Source organism: Leopardus geoffroyi, chromosome B1 (genome assembly GCF_018350155.1).
Source record: "Leopardus geoffroyi isolate Oge1 chromosome B1, O.geoffroyi_Oge1_pat1.0, whole genome shotgun sequence".
Lineage (NCBI taxonomy): Eukaryota > Metazoa > Chordata > Mammalia > Carnivora > Felidae > Leopardus > Leopardus geoffroyi.
The window spans coordinates 156,133,187-156,151,835 of NC_059327.1; the positions used below are offsets into that span (position 1 = coordinate 156,133,187).

Below are 18,649 nucleotides of genomic sequence, written 5' to 3' on the forward strand. Positions count from 1 at the left end.
AGTAGAAAAATAAAATAATATTAACTTTTAAAAAATGCTATTATATGGTAGAAAAATATGGTAGAAATGTTTCATTTGTATTATTGGTAAAATATTTCCTTTGTAAAAATTTCTGAAAATATTTAGAATAAAAATTTACTCAAAAATTATTGATATTTCAAAGGATTTTTTTTTTAGTATTTTAAAAAATCAGGGCAAACAAGCTGCCTTAAAAAATGTAGTGCATGGACAACTCGTTGACATCTACAGACTTACTGCTCTCTTAATTTAGCTGGTGTTGCTCTTCATTGTTTTCTATTAAAATGTCTATTAGAATACATATTTAATAGTTATCTATTAAAATATCAAGAAACATTTAGTGGCATATTTGCATCACTTTATCATAATTTTATGAGATTGATGGGTATTTTGCTCTAGACTTTTATTAACAGCTTGTACAATATGAGAAATATCTCTATATCTTTTTAAAAAATTGCACGTGTCATAGCTTTTAAGACCAATTGCCTTAATAGAACATCCGGAATGAAAGCTGGAGGTAACGTTCAGTGGACTGGTAGCCCGATAGTGTGGCCAAGTCAAATTTGAGGAGGATGTGGTCTGTTGAAAGGTGGTGTGACAATGGAAAGGAGATGGCATGGGCCAGATTGTGAAAACTCAGCTCCAATTGGGAAGGGCCGTTGGAAATTTCAAGCTAAAATGTGAGCTGAGAACTAGTAACAAATTATAAAAATCCAACATTAGGTAGCACAAGCATCTGATTTTGGGATTATAATTTTTATAATTTACATTTATATATATATATAATTTATAATTTGTAAAATTATTTAAAATTACAGATTTTAAAATAATCATATATACAATTATATGACAGCTAATAAACTAGTACTAAAACAAATCTATAAGTGCCTTAAAATGCCTGGTCTCATCTTTCTGGGCTGTATGAATTATTAATTCTAATTTTAAATAAATAGGGATGAACCATCCTGCAAGATGCTAGCATCATAGAGGAGGAATGCCCTGGAAGGAACTCTCCTTAATCAGAGAGTAGAGTCCTTTGGATCCTTCCTTTCTCCCACTCTCTAGTCACCCACCCATCCTTTAGTTGGCTACCTTTCTTTAGAAGCTGGAGAAAAAAGAGCTAGAAATACAGTAGACCATGATTCTGAGAGGAAACAAGGAGATAACTGGCAGAAGCTGTTATTCTTTGTTATTAGTTTTCTGTTGCTGCGATAACAAATTACCATAAATTCAGTGGCTTAAAATAACACGTTTACTATCTTACGGTTCTGGTGGCCAGAATTCAAAATGGGTCTTACGGGACTAAAATTAATTGCTGGGGACTAAAATTAATTGCTGAGCTCTCCTGGAGATGTTAGAGAATATATTCCTTGCTTTTTGAAGCTTCTAGAAGCTATCTACATTCTTTGGCTTGTGACCAAATCATTCTCATCTATGATTCCATCTTCACACTTCCTTTCTAAACTATGACCCTTTGCCTCCCTACGATAAGGACTCTTGTGATTTTATTGGGCCTACCTGTATAAACCAGGATACTCTCCCTTTTTTTTTCTTTTTTTTAAATTGTTTATTTATTTTTTTCAGAGAGAGAGACAGTGCGAGTGGAGTAGGAGCAGAAAGAGAGAAGGAGACACAGAATCCGAAGCAGGCTCCAGGCTCCAGGCTCCACGCTGTCAGCACAGAGCCCTACACGAGGCTCAAACTCACAAACTGAGATCATGACCTGAGCTGAAGTCAGATGCTTAGCCAACTGTGCCATCCAGGCATCCCTACTCTCCCCTTTCCAAGATCCTTAACTTAATCACATCTACAAGGTCCCTACTGCCATACAAGGTATCATGTTCATAGGTTCAAGGAATTAAGATTTTATCACATATTTGGGTGGAGTGTGTGTGTGTGTGTGTGTGTGTGTGTGTGTATTCTGCCTACCACAGCCTTTTCCCCAGTGTTGTAGTGTTTTTTTTTTTTTGTCTCTAATTGCCCATTATTGAGTTATACTATACAAAAGTAAGATATGAACAGATAAATATTTTTCTGATTTCCTGACAATTGGAAATTTTCAGTTTGCAAATATAAGCCATTGTTACTTGCTTGGCAGATTTTAAATGCAAGACCAAAAGGATAAATAAGTCATCAATATTTATTAAATGAATTCTCTGACATCATCCTGTGAGAAATTTCAAATTAGAGGTTAGATATAGACAAAAACTTAAAGTTATAATAATGTCTTAATATTCAGATATGAAGACATTACTATTAATATATAACTTTACTTATGAAAATAATTTAAAAATATCTTAATAAATTAATTTGCATAGAAAATTAGTAAATATTATTTTAGTACTAATATTAATATTAATAAAATATCTAGAGCAATATTAACAATGGTCTATACCTTCAAAAAGAATCTTATCTATTAAGGAACTTGGCTGGTGCTAAAATATGTGCTTGTTTCATATATATTCCTTAAAGGGTAAATAAGTAATATCATCTGATCCACTTTCTGCACAGGGCTATTAGCTACAAACTTCTTTTATTTAAGATCTGTATGAGAAACTTGAAGTTTATGCTGTTTCTTTTTTTCTATTGCTCCCTCCCAGAATTTTTGGGGTCCAAATTCTACACTCCTGATTTAAGATCTCCAAGTTTAAGACTCGTCTTTATGGTTTCCATGAGCATAGATGGATGATGCATCTAAATCTGTAAAGCCAAAGGTAATATTAGGAATTCTATTTCTTTCCATGAAATACTTTTAGGAGCAGATCTACCCCCATTTCAGGCATAGACTATAAAGTGTTAAGATTCAGGAAGTGGTCTGTGGAGCACCAAGTGTATCCTGCGATACCGTTTCATTCAGAAGGTGCCAAAAAACAGAAAGGATAATAAAAACACAGGCAATATTGGATGTGAGAAACTAAAGCTACATCTTTTATAACTCAGTTTCCCAAGAAAAGGCAGGAAGAAAGAATAATGTAGCTGTGGATCACCCACTTGAAACACCAGTTAAACTCAGAGAAGGGCTGGCGGAAAGATAATTGTACTTATTAAAAGTGCACATATCTGCAAGGAACCATGTGTCCTTCTAAAACTGAATGCATAAACAAACTGTGGCAAACCATACAATTGAATATTATTCGGCGATAAAAGGAAGTGAGTTATTAAGCCATAAAAAGACACAGAAAGCTTAAATGCATATTTGCAGAGGGAAAGAAGCCAGTCTAAAAAGGTTACATACGGTATGATTCCAACTGCCTGACACTCTGGGGAAAGTAAAACTACAGATACAGTAAAAAGATCAGTGATTGCCAGAGGTTTGGAGGAAGGAGGGAGAAGGGGAGAGTGGATAGGTGCAGCACAGATGATTTTTAGGGCAGTGAAACTATTCTGTATGATACTGTAATGGTAGATAAATGACATCATGCATTTGTCAAAACCCATCAAACTACAGCACAGAGTGAATCCTAATGTAAACTGTGGACTTTCGCTAATGATAATGTATCGGTATTTATTCATCAATTGTAACAAATGTACCACACTAGGCATGATGTTAACAATAGGGGAAACCGTGAGGAGGGAGATAAGGTTTATATGGGGATTCTCTGAAAAAACAAAAAAACAAAGTTCATAAATTTGTAGTCTTGTTAGTTGGAAATAATGTTCTAATCACAGAGTCAACCACCAGCCTGATACAGAGATTCTGGGGTCTACCAAAAGAGTTAGTTTCCAGGTTGAGTTTTGGTGGACTATAACCTTGTGGCAAAGGATCATGCTGGAGTCTGGTTTCCTTGCCTTCATGAAGTATCACTTCTTCAATTCTTGTCACTGCACTTTGGACAATCTCTTCACAGATTATCTGAAGGGAAATCATTTTTATGTCCTTCACTGGCCTCTTAGAGCAAACAGCATATTCCATGAAATAATGGCACACCCCTCTGACTTCTGTCTGCACCCTACCCTTCAGGGTATTTTATGAAAGTATTTGAGATTGCTGGAATTCACTGGTTGTAGCCCAATGCAGACCATATTTATCCCTCTTGTGCCAGATTCTTATGGTAATAGTCCTTAGACTACTTAAAATAATTTGATCTTGGAGATCCCTCATTAATTCATTTGTGAGTCTTCTGCAAGGGATGAAAGTTCCAGTGTTGATCAAAAGTAACTACGTCACTGTTAGAAAAGATGGCGAAATTAGCTAGAGCAGGAGAACATTGTTATCAGTATGTCTAACTGTTTGTGTGAGTCTGTGCTCTCTGGGTTAAATAGCCTATAAAATTCAAATAAAATTTTGAAAAAGAGCTACATCTGTATTAAGGGTGTATATGCAACATTAAAAAAATCAGGTTGAATTTCTTGTTGAGCACGTTTAAATCTGTAAATATGACAAAAATTTCTATTGGGAATTAATTTTTCTTGATTTTTATAGAAAATTAATTGTATATTTATCTAAAGTCAAGATTAATAACATCTTTTCTTTAATCTCAGATGTAAATATTTATAACTAGCTTTTAAAATTATAAAATTGTTTTTGCTGCTCAAAATGAAATCAATAGTTCAGAGAAGCATATGGTGAAAAATGAAGGTTTCTCTCTTAAATCCCCAACTCCCCAGTCACACTTCTCAGAGTACTTTTTATGTAATGATTTCTAGTGTTCTAGTGTATCTATCCAGAATTATCTATTCTTGTACATGCTTACATATATATAATATGTGTGTGTGTATGTATCGCATACTTTAAAATATATGATGAATCAAACACACACACATATTTTGACGTCACCACGTGTAACACTCCACCCATCATATGGATATGGATATGTGTATGTACAATGAGTATGTTTTTGTGGTTCAGGAATATGCATCTAAGAGAAAAATTCAGACTTTCTTTTAATTATTGGAATGTACTTCTAACAATATTTTCCTGATACAGCCAATAGCTTTGTCCAGACTCACGTAGCTCATATTTTGAGAACACAGAAGTTACTACAGGTCATTAAGTTTCAGCAGTGGATTTCCTGAGCCCATGTCAGTCTTGCAAGACTCGGTTTCATAAGTTTAGTGCAATCTTGGAGGGTTCTGAATGTGACACAATACTTCAAAAGTTTACATCTGGCTGTTGGCCAAATAATATAATCTTAGTTTGACTGTCAGTGGAAAATATTCAATTAGACAAATGAATGTATAGTGGAATGATCTCTTCCTACAGGATTCAAACTCAACAAAACATTGCCATATAATTTCATAAGACTAAATTTCTCATAAAGCAATGCCACTTTGAATGTTAAATGAAATTGAATATGCTTTATTTTCTGGCAATAGCCTTACGGATAGATTATAAACCTCCCCCATTCCAAAGTTGTCTTATTTTTATGCCAGAAATCCAGAATTAGAAGGCAGCAAATTGTGGTCTTTAAAATCCTCAAGAGAGGCCTTGGTAAGTGGAACTATTTGTATTTTTTGGCTACATCATAGGCAGCTTGATAGTTACCCAGTATTATATTCCAAATAAGAAATCCTTTGCATATCTGGACAATTTGGAATGGTAAGGCAGATTTAAAGACTAGTTCATGAGAAGATATTTATAACATTTATTAACACTAGTCAAAGTTATTTGCCATATAGACAAAAGTATTAAACATTTACTCTAGAGCCAGTGGCTTTTAAAAGCCTTGTGATGAACAGAATATTTTATCTTACATACCCAGTACTACTCTATGCATTAAATTAAACACACACACACACACACACACACACACACAAGCCAAGTGATTTATAATGAGAGCTTAATTTTAGTCATTTAGCACAAATGAAAGCCACTTGTTAAAAAAGGAAAATGCATAAAATATGGAAGTCACAGGAAGTGAAAGGCTAGCTTTTAGTTACATGTACATAGTTTAAGTTTGCTTTGAGTTTTAGATATATAACTTTTTTTATTAAAATTTTTTAATGTTTATTTTTGAGAGAGAGAGCAAGCAGGGGAGGGGCAGAAAGAGAGGGAGACAGAATACGAAGCAGTCTCCAGGCTCTGACTCTGATGCGCGGGGTGGAACTCAAAAACCACGAATCATGACCTGAGCCGAAGTTGGATGCTTAACCTACTGAGTCACGCCAGGAACCCCTAGATATAGAACTTTTTTGATAGTAAGATACAAACAGGGAAGGAGAACATAAGTGTAAGAAGAAGCTAGTAATTGGGTGGGACAGTTTTTTTTTTTTTTTTTTTTTTTTTTTTTACGTTTTATTTGCTTTTGTAAGATTTTAAATTGTATCTTCAGCTTTTTTTATTAAAAAAAAATTTTTTTAATGTTTTTATTTATTTTTGAGACAGAGAGAGACAGAGCATGAGCAAGGAAGGGGCAGAAAGAGAGGGAGACACAGAATCTGAAGCCTGCTCCAGGCTCTGAGCTGTCAGCACAGAGCACGACGCAGGGCTTGAACTCACAGACCATGAGATCATGACCTGAGCAGAAGTCAGATGCTCAACCCATTGAGCCACCCAGGCACCCCTCTTTCAGTTTTTTTTTTAATGCAGTAATTATATTACTTGATGTTGTTTTATTGTTGAAACTGCCTGCAGATGTGACATGTGCTAACTTTGGATATCAGAAAAATGCCAGGAATTGGATGCTCCATTCCAGTAACAGGTACAAAAGCAAGACATCAATTTACATAATTTTACTACTAGTGTGGGATATATAGGTTAGAGCTACATCAGCTTATTAATTTCATACCAGGAGTCCATTCTCTTCATTCTGGCTTGTTAAGGGTTACTGTGAATGTTGCAAGACTTACATAGTAAGCCTAGCTACCAAGAAAAATTGGGACATAGGCAAATTAATAATAATAATAATAATAATAAAAGCTTAACAATAGTTAAGCTTCTCTTAACACCACCACATATCTCCTTTTTAGTCCTTTTTTCTTCACCGAGGACTAGCCAACATTCAGTTTTCTTGCCCTTTTATAAATTGACTTGTTCTACATACCTTTCCTTGTCTTTCTGAGATTATAAAAATACTTTAATATTGACTACTTAATTTCACATAATCCATGTTGAAATACCAGTGAATGTCCACAGTCTAGAGAAGCACATCCTCAAAGATGTTCATTCTCTTCCAGTATTTTTTTTTCCTGTTGCAAATAGATACATATAAATATAAATAAGAAATATATGTATTGAGAACACAAAAATGGGTAACAGGTCTAGTCTACTTTTCAGAAGTTTTGAAACAGAACTTAATAAGACTAATTATATCAATTCAAAAAGTATTATATATTAGGTGAACATTTAACCCCCATTGGATTAAATATTTCAACTTTTGAAGTCCTACTACCTGTCTTGCTCCCCAGAAAACTTGAGAGCCCAGAAATAAATCCAATGTATACCATGTAAAAGGGCCATTGGCAACATGACTTAAACCTCACTATTACATTTTCAGAGAGAAATCATAATATAAAATTAAAATTCTCCTCATAATTAGAGAAATTAAATTTCAAAGCTGTTAAACCCTGAATTTGTGCATACTGATTAACCCTTTCAGCAACAGAAGTCTCGTTTATATGCTAATAATGAGAGCTTTAGCCTAAACCTTCTCCCATTCTGAAAGGGAATAAATTCTCATCTCCAAACTGTTGTGTTTTTTCACTGTTCCAAAATTCCCATGGGTGAATAGGAAATAAAAACCGTTCTGCATCACTTTCCCACTCCAAAGCTGGCTTTATTGCCAGCGCTTCCTGGTGTTAGAGCTTCTACCTACACTGTAAATAGGGCACTCTCCATTTGTAGCAGTCAAGTCCGCTGACATCAATTGCCTTAATTCCACACATGACCAAACTTAGGCTTTTGTCTGTATTTTTTCAACACAGATGGGATGCCCTATTTTTTTTTTTTTTTTTTTTTTTTTTCTTTTTTTTTTTTTTGTTCTGTGCTATAGTGACTATCACTGCTACCTTCTGAGAAGACTTTCTTCTGGGATCCTCACTGAATGAATGAGAGAGCCATTGTTAATAGCTATCTGAATTTCAGGTGCTGCTATTGACATTTCTAAACTTACATGTTCAGCAACTCAGGGGATGAAAAAAATACCTTTTTTTGGCTGCTCCACATATTGTGCTTCCTTTCAGAGTTTTTAATTTTCCAAGCCATAGTATCTTTTATCAGTCATTTCAGAGAAATGAGGAAAACACTTTCGACTTCCTTTACTTTCTAAAGCCAAGGTTCCTTTTCTTAACTCTTCAATTTCCCAATTAACCCCAATCCTCCCAAAAGCTCAAATTAAAAAAAAAAAAAACAACTACTTTTCAATTGCACATGTTTCTTTTCTGTTTTTGATAGGAAGAACACATATTGCTGGTAGAATTTATTTTTTATTGTTTTGTTTGTTTGTTTCAGGTTTAGATATTTATTCCCTGAGCATACTCTTCTATATTTTGCCTCAGTTTCTTCAAGAGCCAAGGACTAGGAGGTCTCTCCAAATCATCTGTTAATTTAAACAAACAAACAAACAAACAACATAAAACAGAATGAAACACTTTCCCACTACCCTCTTCCTAATTGTGGCATTTTCACACAGGAGATAGATTTTTATAAAAGACTTTATAAGATTTCATCTGGCTTTTTTTCTTTTCTTTTCTTTCTTTCTTTTTTTCTTTTCTTTTCTTTTCTTTTTTTTTTTTTTTTTATTTTGTCGATTTAATCTTTCCTGAATTTTCTTTTCACCTTCCCTAAACACAGGGCAGAACCGCCTTCCCAGGTACAATAACTTGATTCCTTTGAAACTACTAAATGGTTTCTGAAGTATTCTTATCTGATCTTTCTAGCTTTCTTTTTCAGATATATTCACATCTAAAGAAATTGACCCATTCATGAAGAATAAGTTCCCCAACTGCATCAATTATTAACTCTTTCCTTTCAGGACAGCCTAAATATTTTCTTCATCTTGTCTTCCTCTTGGGAAATCAGTTCAATTTACCTTTATGAAATCTTTCCACATTCTATTAAATCATCTTCAATCCTGGGCACATGGTCTAAGAAAACAATTAAGATATCTTAACTTTTTTTTATAATCTTCTTTAAAAATATTTGTAATTGGTATTTCATTGTTTGCTTTTCATGTCTGTCTAGCTTGGCATCTAAGAATTCCTTTCCCCTAAGAAAATGTGTCTTTCCACAGGCCAATTAGTGTGTCTGCATTCACTTTTATTTCCCTTTTCCATTATTCTTATTGAGAATGTATAACACATTTTTTGTTTGTTTTAAATGTATCCCATGATTTAGTCAGTATGAAAATAGAAGAAATGTGAAAGATGGAGATTGTTGGTTTTCTCTCATTCTATGCCAGACCAGCTGCTATCTAAACTGGCTATCTAAATCTGGATTGATCTAAAGAGTGCACTTAATTAAACTACTTAGTTTGTACTTAGCAGTGTCTATTAGAAGTGTTGATGCACACCAGCTTATATCCTGACCTCAGATGCGAGGAGAGTTTGATTTCTTTTGATTGCTTTCTTTCTTGGAATTGAGTTCTAGTTATTGGAAATAGAAAGGTACTCATATTGAGGGTCATTTCCCCTATTGAGAACTAATTTTCTCTGTAGTTCTTTTAAGTGGGTGTAATTTCTTTTACGATATTCCATGAACTCAGGGCCAAGAATAGGGGTTGGCAGCTCTCTATTGCTGCTTCCCGGCCATTCTTCCTCGAATTCTTCTATATTCCTTTGCTGCCATAACAAAGTAACACAGACTGAGCAGCTTAAACAACAGAAATTTATTGTTATGGTTCTGGAGGCTAGAAGTGCCAGATCAATGTGTCAGGAGAGTTGTTTCTTCTGAGGCCACTCTCCTTGATGTATTAATGGCTGTCTTCTCCCTGGATCTTCATATCATCTTCTCTCTGTGGGCATCTGTGACCTAATTGCTGCTTCTTATGACACCAGTCATATTGAATTAAGACCTACTCTAAAGACCTCATTTAACCTTAATTGTCTCTTTAACATCCTTATGTCCAGATACAGTTGCATCCTGAGGTACTGGTAATTAGGGCTTCAGCATATGAATTAGTGACGGGAGTGGGACAATTCAGTTCATAACACCCTTCTACTCATTCTTGCACCTTTGGAAATCAAGCTTCTACTATCATGTTTTTCTTTTGGTTACTGACAATATCTGACCTGATTATTCTTCTTTATTTAGCAAAAATGTAAGCTCCTTATTTACAAGACTTATTCTCATCTTTAATAATTCCAAAGCCACCCTCAATGTCTCACCCTCCAATAATCTGTTTTCTCTATGCATTTCTTTGTTTTCTTTGGTTTCTCTCTTCCACATTCACACTTTAAACCGTATCATCACCTATACATGCATTATCCTCACAATTAAGTATGTGATTTCACTCTTTTCCACCTTGCATATTCTACGACTGCCAGTTTAACTCGTTCTCAGAATCATGAGAAAACATTTATAACTCTATTTTTTCCCCAATATGTCAGGTTTCTTTTTCATTTATCTCCTTATCCAAATTAAATTCCATGGTTCATAATTTCATTTGTACTCTTACAAATATACCAAATGTCTTGTTTCTCATTTTTTTAAAAACCCATACCTGTGTGACAACTCCCCTACCATAGATGAACTCAGCTATATGTTGTCTATATCCCAGCATGGAAAGAGAAATTCCAGTGAAAACAAATTCCACTAGAAGTGCGTGATACTTACGTCCACAATGACTGTCAACCTTATTATATTTCTCTCGCCAATTCAGTCATCCAACTATTTAAAAACTTACTTTTTTACCCTTCACAAACTCCACCTTCCTTTGTTTTCTGCTCCATTCCTGCTCCATTATCTTTCACTGTACAGGGAAAATAGAATCACTTACCTTTTTCAGGTCTGGCATACCAATCTATTTGGAACACACATGCATATCCAATTGTCTGGAAGACTTTTCATATTGTAGATTTCAAAGAAACCTTAGAAATGTGAAGTTTCATTTCCCCAAATGAAATTGCCTCCCTTCTAATGTTACCTACTCAATGAATGGTACTTTTATCCACAGAATAAGATAGAAATCTATATACTCCCCTTGTCCTCCTTTTACATTTTTCCCAAGCCTTGTAGCTTTTATCTTCTAAATATCTTCATCTATTTCTCTCCGCATCTTTCATTTCATCATCCTGCTGTTAATTACCATTAAATGTATCTCCTAAAAAAGCACTCTCCTATTTATATCCTAGCAACCCGAATCCATTTTTTGACACCACAGTCAGAATAACCTTTTCAAAACACAAATATAGTAATGGGGCTACTTTTCTTCCTGTTTAAAATTTTGAAGTTTACCAGTTTTTCTTAGATTAATAGTAATTAATGTATTGAATAGAGGTCTGAGTATGGTCTCTCAAGCAGCTCCTTTCTGCATCATATTTCCTTTCAATTTCAGTTCTAATCTACTACATTATTTTAGTTCATTGTACATGTGGCCCCTCTAGTCACAATTGCTCATGCTTTTCCCTCCATTCTTCTATCTCTTTTCAACTGGTTATGTCCTATTTACCTTAATACAGTGTGGAACACTCAGAAAATTCTTAATAAATGCTTCACAAGTTAATAACTGAAGGAATGCATAAATGTAGACCAATATCTGAATTTGGGAGGAGGAATAAATTATATATCACATTAGTAAGATAATTTTTGGTATAGAAATTTGGTAGAAATTATATGTGATGACTATTCATGGAAATGAATGAGTCTTGCATATGGTGAATTTAAATCATGTGCAGATTCCTCAATGTCAGTTCTAATCTCTTTACTGACCTTAACATCAAATTGATCACTTTAGCATATCTTTTCTATCTCTTACTTCCTATCAAATCACTTCTTTCCATCCTTATAATCATGGCCTTAGTTCCAGACACTAATTCTTTTTCATCTTATTTCTGGAAAGAATCTTCCAACTGGTCTTCTTGCATTAGTCTTATGTTTTTCTATTAGATTTTCCATTTTTTTCAAACTTTAAGAGTGATCTTTTAAGAATACAAAATATATTAAATTTCTTCCTAGCTTGTATACCCTCAGTGCCTTCCTATTGCATTCAGGATAAATCTTGAAGTCCCTAAGCATGGCCCCTCCCCTCCATCTTCTCTAGGATGCCTCCCTTAATTCATCACTTTATACTGACATTGCCTGTTTTCTGTTTTTCTCTGTAGTTTGTTGTATCTTTATACTTATTTGTCACAGCTAGCACAGAAACATGCCATATTTTAGGTGTTCCATAAACATTGGTGAACAAAATTAATGATGAATTAATACATTTAAGAAGTTTGTCAAAACAGTAAAAACCATTATTATGAAGCATTGGGGGTATCTATTTTTCCTCCAAGTTTTGACAAATGAAGTTAACTGCACTCCTTTACGCATAAGAAATTGTGTTGCTAGGCTTTATTGGTCACATATCCAGGTCTAGTGAATTAATACTGGTCTTGAATTTATATTATTGATTGCTCCAAACCTATTCTTTCTCAAACAGGGAACAATAAGGCATATTCTCTGTGGCTTTAAATCAAGCTAAAATTAATTTGCCTTGACTCTAGGATACTAGGTCCTAATAACATGTTTTCACATGTTAGTGAATTAGACATGAGTTACTCAATATTTGTGTACTGAATAAATAAAAATTTTAGATGGATAAATGAAGCAGGCTATGTCTTAGAGTTATATATGTAAATCATCAAATGATTATTTTAAATTTTGAAAAGATGAGTCTAAATTTTTTTTTTAGATTTTTATATGATTCTTTTTCATTTGCTATGTTTCTTGTTTGCTACTACCACATAGAACATGACGTCAGCATTTTATAATTTATAATTTCCCCTTTATTTTTTTTTAGATATTTGAATTTAAAAGAGGGGGGACTGGTTTTTATTTACTAACTCATTTAGCAAATGTATTGGCAACAACTGTACAATTCTATTAAAATGGAAATAGAATTAGTGGTTATAAATGTGAGAAATGGGCTGCTTCATTTGAGGAATGGTGCTTTTTTTTTCTGCTTAATAATGTGATGTTATCATTTGTTTTTGGAAAGATAGTATACTTATATAAATTAAGGTCAATTTCCTGCTAGCAATTCGCACTTAAAATAAAACACAGAGAAATTTATATTAGAAAATCTATTCTTAGAAATTATTTGTGAAGACATCAATTTGAAGTGGATGATTACTTTGAGAATTCTCTGTCACAACACTTACCTTGGTCTTTATTAATGGCCTGCGGAAGTTACCAGACTGCCCTTTAAAAATCTAGTGTGAGGGGGTGCCTGGGTGGCTCAGTCGGTTAAGTGTCCGACTTCACCTCAGGCCATGATCTCACGGTTTGTGAGTTCGAGCCCCACGTCGGGCTCTGTGCTGACAGCTCAGAGCCTAGAGCCTGCTTCTGATTCTGTGTCCCCCTCTCTCTCTGTCCCTCCCCCACTCATGCTCTGTCTCTCTCTGTCTCAGAAATAAATAAAACATTTAAACAAAAAAAAGCTTTAAAAAATCTAGTGTGAGGAGTTCAATCTGCAGAACTCCCCTAATCACCAAACCTTTTCCTTGGATTGCTGTCATCACTTGATTTGAAATCTTGGCATTTTTGACATTTGTTAGACAAATTGGTGCAGTACTTTAAAGTTATCTTCTATTTAGTTAAATTTTATAAGTCAATCAAAAAATGGAAAAAAAAAACAATACAACTTCAAGAGGGCCAACTTTATATTTATGGGTGAACTGAAAATTAACTGTATGACAGAATATCCAAATAAAATCTATCTACCTTGCATTTTGAAGTATCTCAATGTGACAGGACGATGCCAAAGAAGAAAACCACTGTTGTCTTCTAACTAAAGAATAGCCATTCCTGGGCTCCTGGGTGGCTCAGTCAGTTGAGCCCCCAACTTTGGCTCAGGTCATAATCTCATGGTTCTTGAGTTCAAGCCCTGCAGGGGACTCACTGCTGGCAGCCAGAACGGGGCTCACTGCTGTCAGCACAGAGCCTGCTTTGGATCATCTGTCCTCCTCTCTCTCGGGCCCTCCCCCATGCATGAGCGCACATGCACATGTGCATGCTTGTGTGCATGCGTGTGTGTGCAGGCTCTCTCTCTCTCAAAAATAAATAAACAAAACAATAAAGAACAGCCATTCTTTAGTTTTAAATTTTTACTCGTGAAAGGAATACAAAAGAAAACAACAATACTTATTTTTATAGACAAAAGTAATAAACATACAGAAATAAGATCTGGTTGAGTCTAGTTAATGTGGAATAGTTTCATAGGTGGCTATAAGAGTAATGGTTGGTAAGCAATGTGAAAAGGACACCACTGGAATAAACAAACAAAAGGCTGACACACAGATAACAACATATGAGAATAATAATATTCAACAATAAAAATTAATATATGAGAAACATTTGTAATAATCAGATTTTGCTTGACAAAAATACAAAACCATTGATGGAATAAGAAAACAGAAAATTACTGCTTTATTTTTAGCTAGCCAATTAGTTTGCACAGCAAAAATGACTTTTATTCAGTGGCTCTCGAATAAGAAAATATAAACAGATTTCCCAAACCAGAACAATAGTGGGATGAGGGGTTGTTGTAGGGAATATTGAAGGATATAAGAGGGGGGAGTTTGCACCATATGCTCTAATTTAGATTTGGACAGCTTTTGGAAGTCCTTGGTAATAAAAAGGATTTCTGCTTTTTGTCTTCTTGATGCAGGGTTTACATTTTGGGGGAAAACCTACTAGTTTAAGGAAACAAATGAAAGACCTTCTGGTTTGAATATTTATTTTAATGAGAAGAAAGCCCATTTGGATGAGAAAGGTGAAGAAAAAGCAAGTTTATGCTCCCCTGATGTGCTCTATGATCACGTCTGTCTTACCCAGCTCTAATTTTCTTTGATTTTAACTCATCTGTATGACCAGACATCTGTGAGTATTTATGCCTTTTTTGGTTATGTGCTGTCCCATTCTGGCTATCCATCAAATCCAGAACAGACTTCCCAGCAACGTTTTGTACAAAATGTAGAGTAGAATGATAACTGATTAGCATTACGTGATAAATGGACATTCTTCAGCTGAAACTGTAAAGTGCAAAACAGCTGAGACAACATATGAGCAGGAAATATAGTGCACAGTCTGTCTCTTGGTTCCTGTTCACGCAGCTAATTTTTTACAGCTACAATTCAAAACTGTATGCGCCTTGGGTGTATATTCTAGCCAACAAATTTAAAAAAATAGGCGGACTCCCTTTTGTTTGCACATATTTGGGGGAAGACATTTTGATGGCACACTACTAGGATGATATGTTTCTTGGTGGCAAATAGCAAAAGGTATAGTCAAATAGCAAAAAGCAATAGTCACTGTTGCTGATTTCAAGAATTCTGCTCAAAATCCTGAAGAATAGCTCTCCCCAAAGAAATGCTCTCTGTCGACCAAGTCTCATTTTATTTTCACAACTCAGTTAGTCCTTTGATGAATCTCTGAAATAGATTTAGATTTAAAAAACAAAAGCCTACAAAGTAAGTGAGAAAGTGAGACTGGGTGGGGGCTGAAACGGGCGCCCCGTCAAAGGGCCCCAGCTAGTCACCAACAGGCAATTATTTCTCTCCACTAATGAGTGGACCAGTGTTCCTAAATCTTCCATTTTTTAAAAAAGAAATTAGATATTCATATATCCGTATTTTTTAAATCATAGGTTTCTTAACTTAAAAAAATTGATGTATTCTTTCTTTTAAGCACAGGGAACACTGGACATCAACTGCTAAAGAGGTTTGACTCATTGGTTGTTGGTTTTTAACCTCTGTCTTAGATATTAAAAAAAAAAAGTTTAGGGCTATATATTTCTAACAAAAGCTGACAGTTGAATATAGTTAAAATATACTAAACAACTATTAAAGTTTAAGCATACATCTTACGTTACACTGTATCTACTACCAACTGTCTTGGTTGATTTATTAGAGCATCAATGTATGATAGAGTATTAAATCAAGTAGCAGTCTATCACAGTTATGTTTCATTAGTTAGTACATTATCAGTTAGGCTAGAAGAATATGAATAGATTCTGTTACCCAATTCACTCACTGTTGAGATGAAAACAATCGAAGTTGAAGATTTAGGTGATGTGACCAAAGCATTACAGAAAACTTATAATAAGCAATGACCTACACTGAGGTGTTTCTCCAATATTTCCTTTCAGTGCCCTTTTCACTACATTGAACGTCTCTAATTGTGATAATGGGAACAAGGGTTAGTTATGGCTTACTTAGACCTAACTGTGAAGAGGAGGAGTTTTAAGCAAATAGCTTAAGGCAATGTCAAGGGCAGTGTTTACCTTTATAAAAGAACCAACTGCTTTTTAGTACTTCAGATCAGTTCACTGAGATCTGATCCTAGGCGTGACAAGGTAGTTCCTTGGTATGATAAATACAGTTTATTTATTAACCGTATTAAACTGCAATTCTTGTTAACTTATTTTCTTAAAGGCTATACAGCTGAATTTCTTGAAATAATCTTTTAAACTTAAGAAATTGTGATTTCAGATATGCAGGCTTTTTAGCTTATCAAAACTAGAAATATTTAACAATTTTAAAAATTGGACTGTATAATTAATATTTATTTTGCTTCAGAAATTAAACAGATCATACTTGTCATCATAGTGGTCCATTCATTATTGTCTAAAATCTAATAACCATGTCAAAACTTTAACATTTCTAATTGTTGTAATTCTTCATCGGCCTCTGGGTGTTCATTTCCCTCCCATGGATCAGAATAAATTAAAATTTAGATAATGACATGTATTTTATCAGGAAATAATGGTTTTTTATATCTCCTGTGAAGCATTAATGCTCATAATAATTTTGTGCATAAAGACAGTGGACATGTATCTTCTAGTTGAATTTTATATTTCATCAAATCATGAACTCACTAATTTTAGGCAGAATTATACTAGATTTTCTGCATATTTTTATTTGTTTTGTTTGGAAAACAATTCATGATATTTAAAACCTTTATGATATGTTCCGAAAATATGAGGATATATTTAAATCTGACACCTGATTTAAAAAAAATTAGAAAATTTGTTCATGTTTTAAAAATAGTATTTTCCCTAATTCTTCTTATAATCTGATGAGATTTTTATTAAGACCATTTTCACTTCTAAAAATATTCACGAAAATTTATTATTATCTACATTGAGTAAAATATATATTTATGCTCAGTATAAGATAACTTTAATCATGTCTGCATTTTGTCCTTTGAGATACCAATTGCCTTATGCTGCCCCAGGAATTGCCAGGTACCAGATTTTAGATATCTCACTTTATGTATGTTTGATTTATCTTCTGGCTGTAACCTTTACCTCTACGACATACTTTGTGTCCCATTTCCAAAGATTACATAATAAATCAATTTTTAATATGCTAATGACTGTAAAATATTAGGTCGAGTAAGCCTAATAGTGGATATTCACAAATAGTGCCCTAATCTAACATAGAAATCCAGTTTTATAGCTATGTTAACCTTGAAGGTCCATCCCAGGGCGGTTAGCTGCCAGACAATAAAATCCTTCTTTTGCCTCTTTTGTAATGCTCCGGATCACCAATATTAACTATTACTCTATTCTGGTTTGTGTTCTTCCTACCTATTTCCAAAATCCTCAGCTGCTAATTTCATGAACACTTTTAATGTCTTGGATCTTACTCCATCCCTCAAACCTGGGTTTCTGTACTGTTTCTCTTGTCTTCATCTTTGGCTTTCCTATTTGACTAAGATTTCTACTAGTTTCCTTAAAACAGAATAGGTTTGTGTTAAGCAAGAGAGATAAGAAAATGGATGCAAGGTTGAAACACCCAATAATATTTTAGAGAAATAATACACAAAGTAATTCACAAAATTATATCATAGACTCTCAGTGCTGAAATGTTGCTTCAGTATTTAGAATGTAAACATGCATAACCAAAGTGAACTCAGCTACCTTTTATGTCAAGAATTCATGTTGATTTTATGTGGGCACAATAATATTAGTCTCATGAAGTCTCTCTTCTCCAAAGAAATATAAATAAAAATATTTCTAGAGGAATGCTTGAAATGTTAATCATTTCTCTTCTGAGATTATCTATCTTGAGAGTTTCTAAACAATGTTCCCATGACACTTGGTAAGATTTTATTTCAATACTTAAACTGTCTCTATTACAGTTTCTAGAACTATGGTATTTTTTTCCAATGGTATTTTGAAATTTCATTTTATTACAGGAAAACTTAATATTTTATATTAATATTGTAGTCTAGTTAAGTTTTATATTTTCTCTAATCCCAGTAAGTGCTTCAATTAAGCTCTACAGTTCAATGAATAGAGGTATAACAAGCAGGTGTGAACTTCAAAGATCCAGACAAAAACAAACCTTAGATATTGCCTGCATTCCTTTCTCCCACATATTACCTGGGGCAGTTGGGGTGAGAGGAGTTGCCTAAACATTGCTGTTGTGTTACCTCATTCTTTCCTCATTATTTTCTATTATTTCATAATCATCTTTATTGTTTAATACATTACATGTTATTTTCCACCTGGTTTGTCCTCATATAAAAAGTCAACGCATAAACAAC

At 34.0% G+C, this 18,649-nt stretch overlaps 1 long non-coding RNA gene across 1 annotated transcript in view; it reads left to right on the forward strand.

The window, feature by feature from the left end:
- The first annotated feature begins 1,741 nt into the window (after nucleotides 1-1,741).
- The window catches only part of LOC123583455, a 60,112-nt gene continuing 43,204 nt past the window's right edge, over nucleotides 1,742-18,649 (forward strand). Inside the window, exons 1-2 of the long non-coding RNA XR_006704881.1 lie at nucleotides 1,742-1,851; nucleotides 2,619-2,732. This is a non-coding gene — a long non-coding RNA (uncharacterized LOC123583455). The remainder of the gene's footprint in view (nucleotides 1,852-2,618; nucleotides 2,733-18,649) is intronic.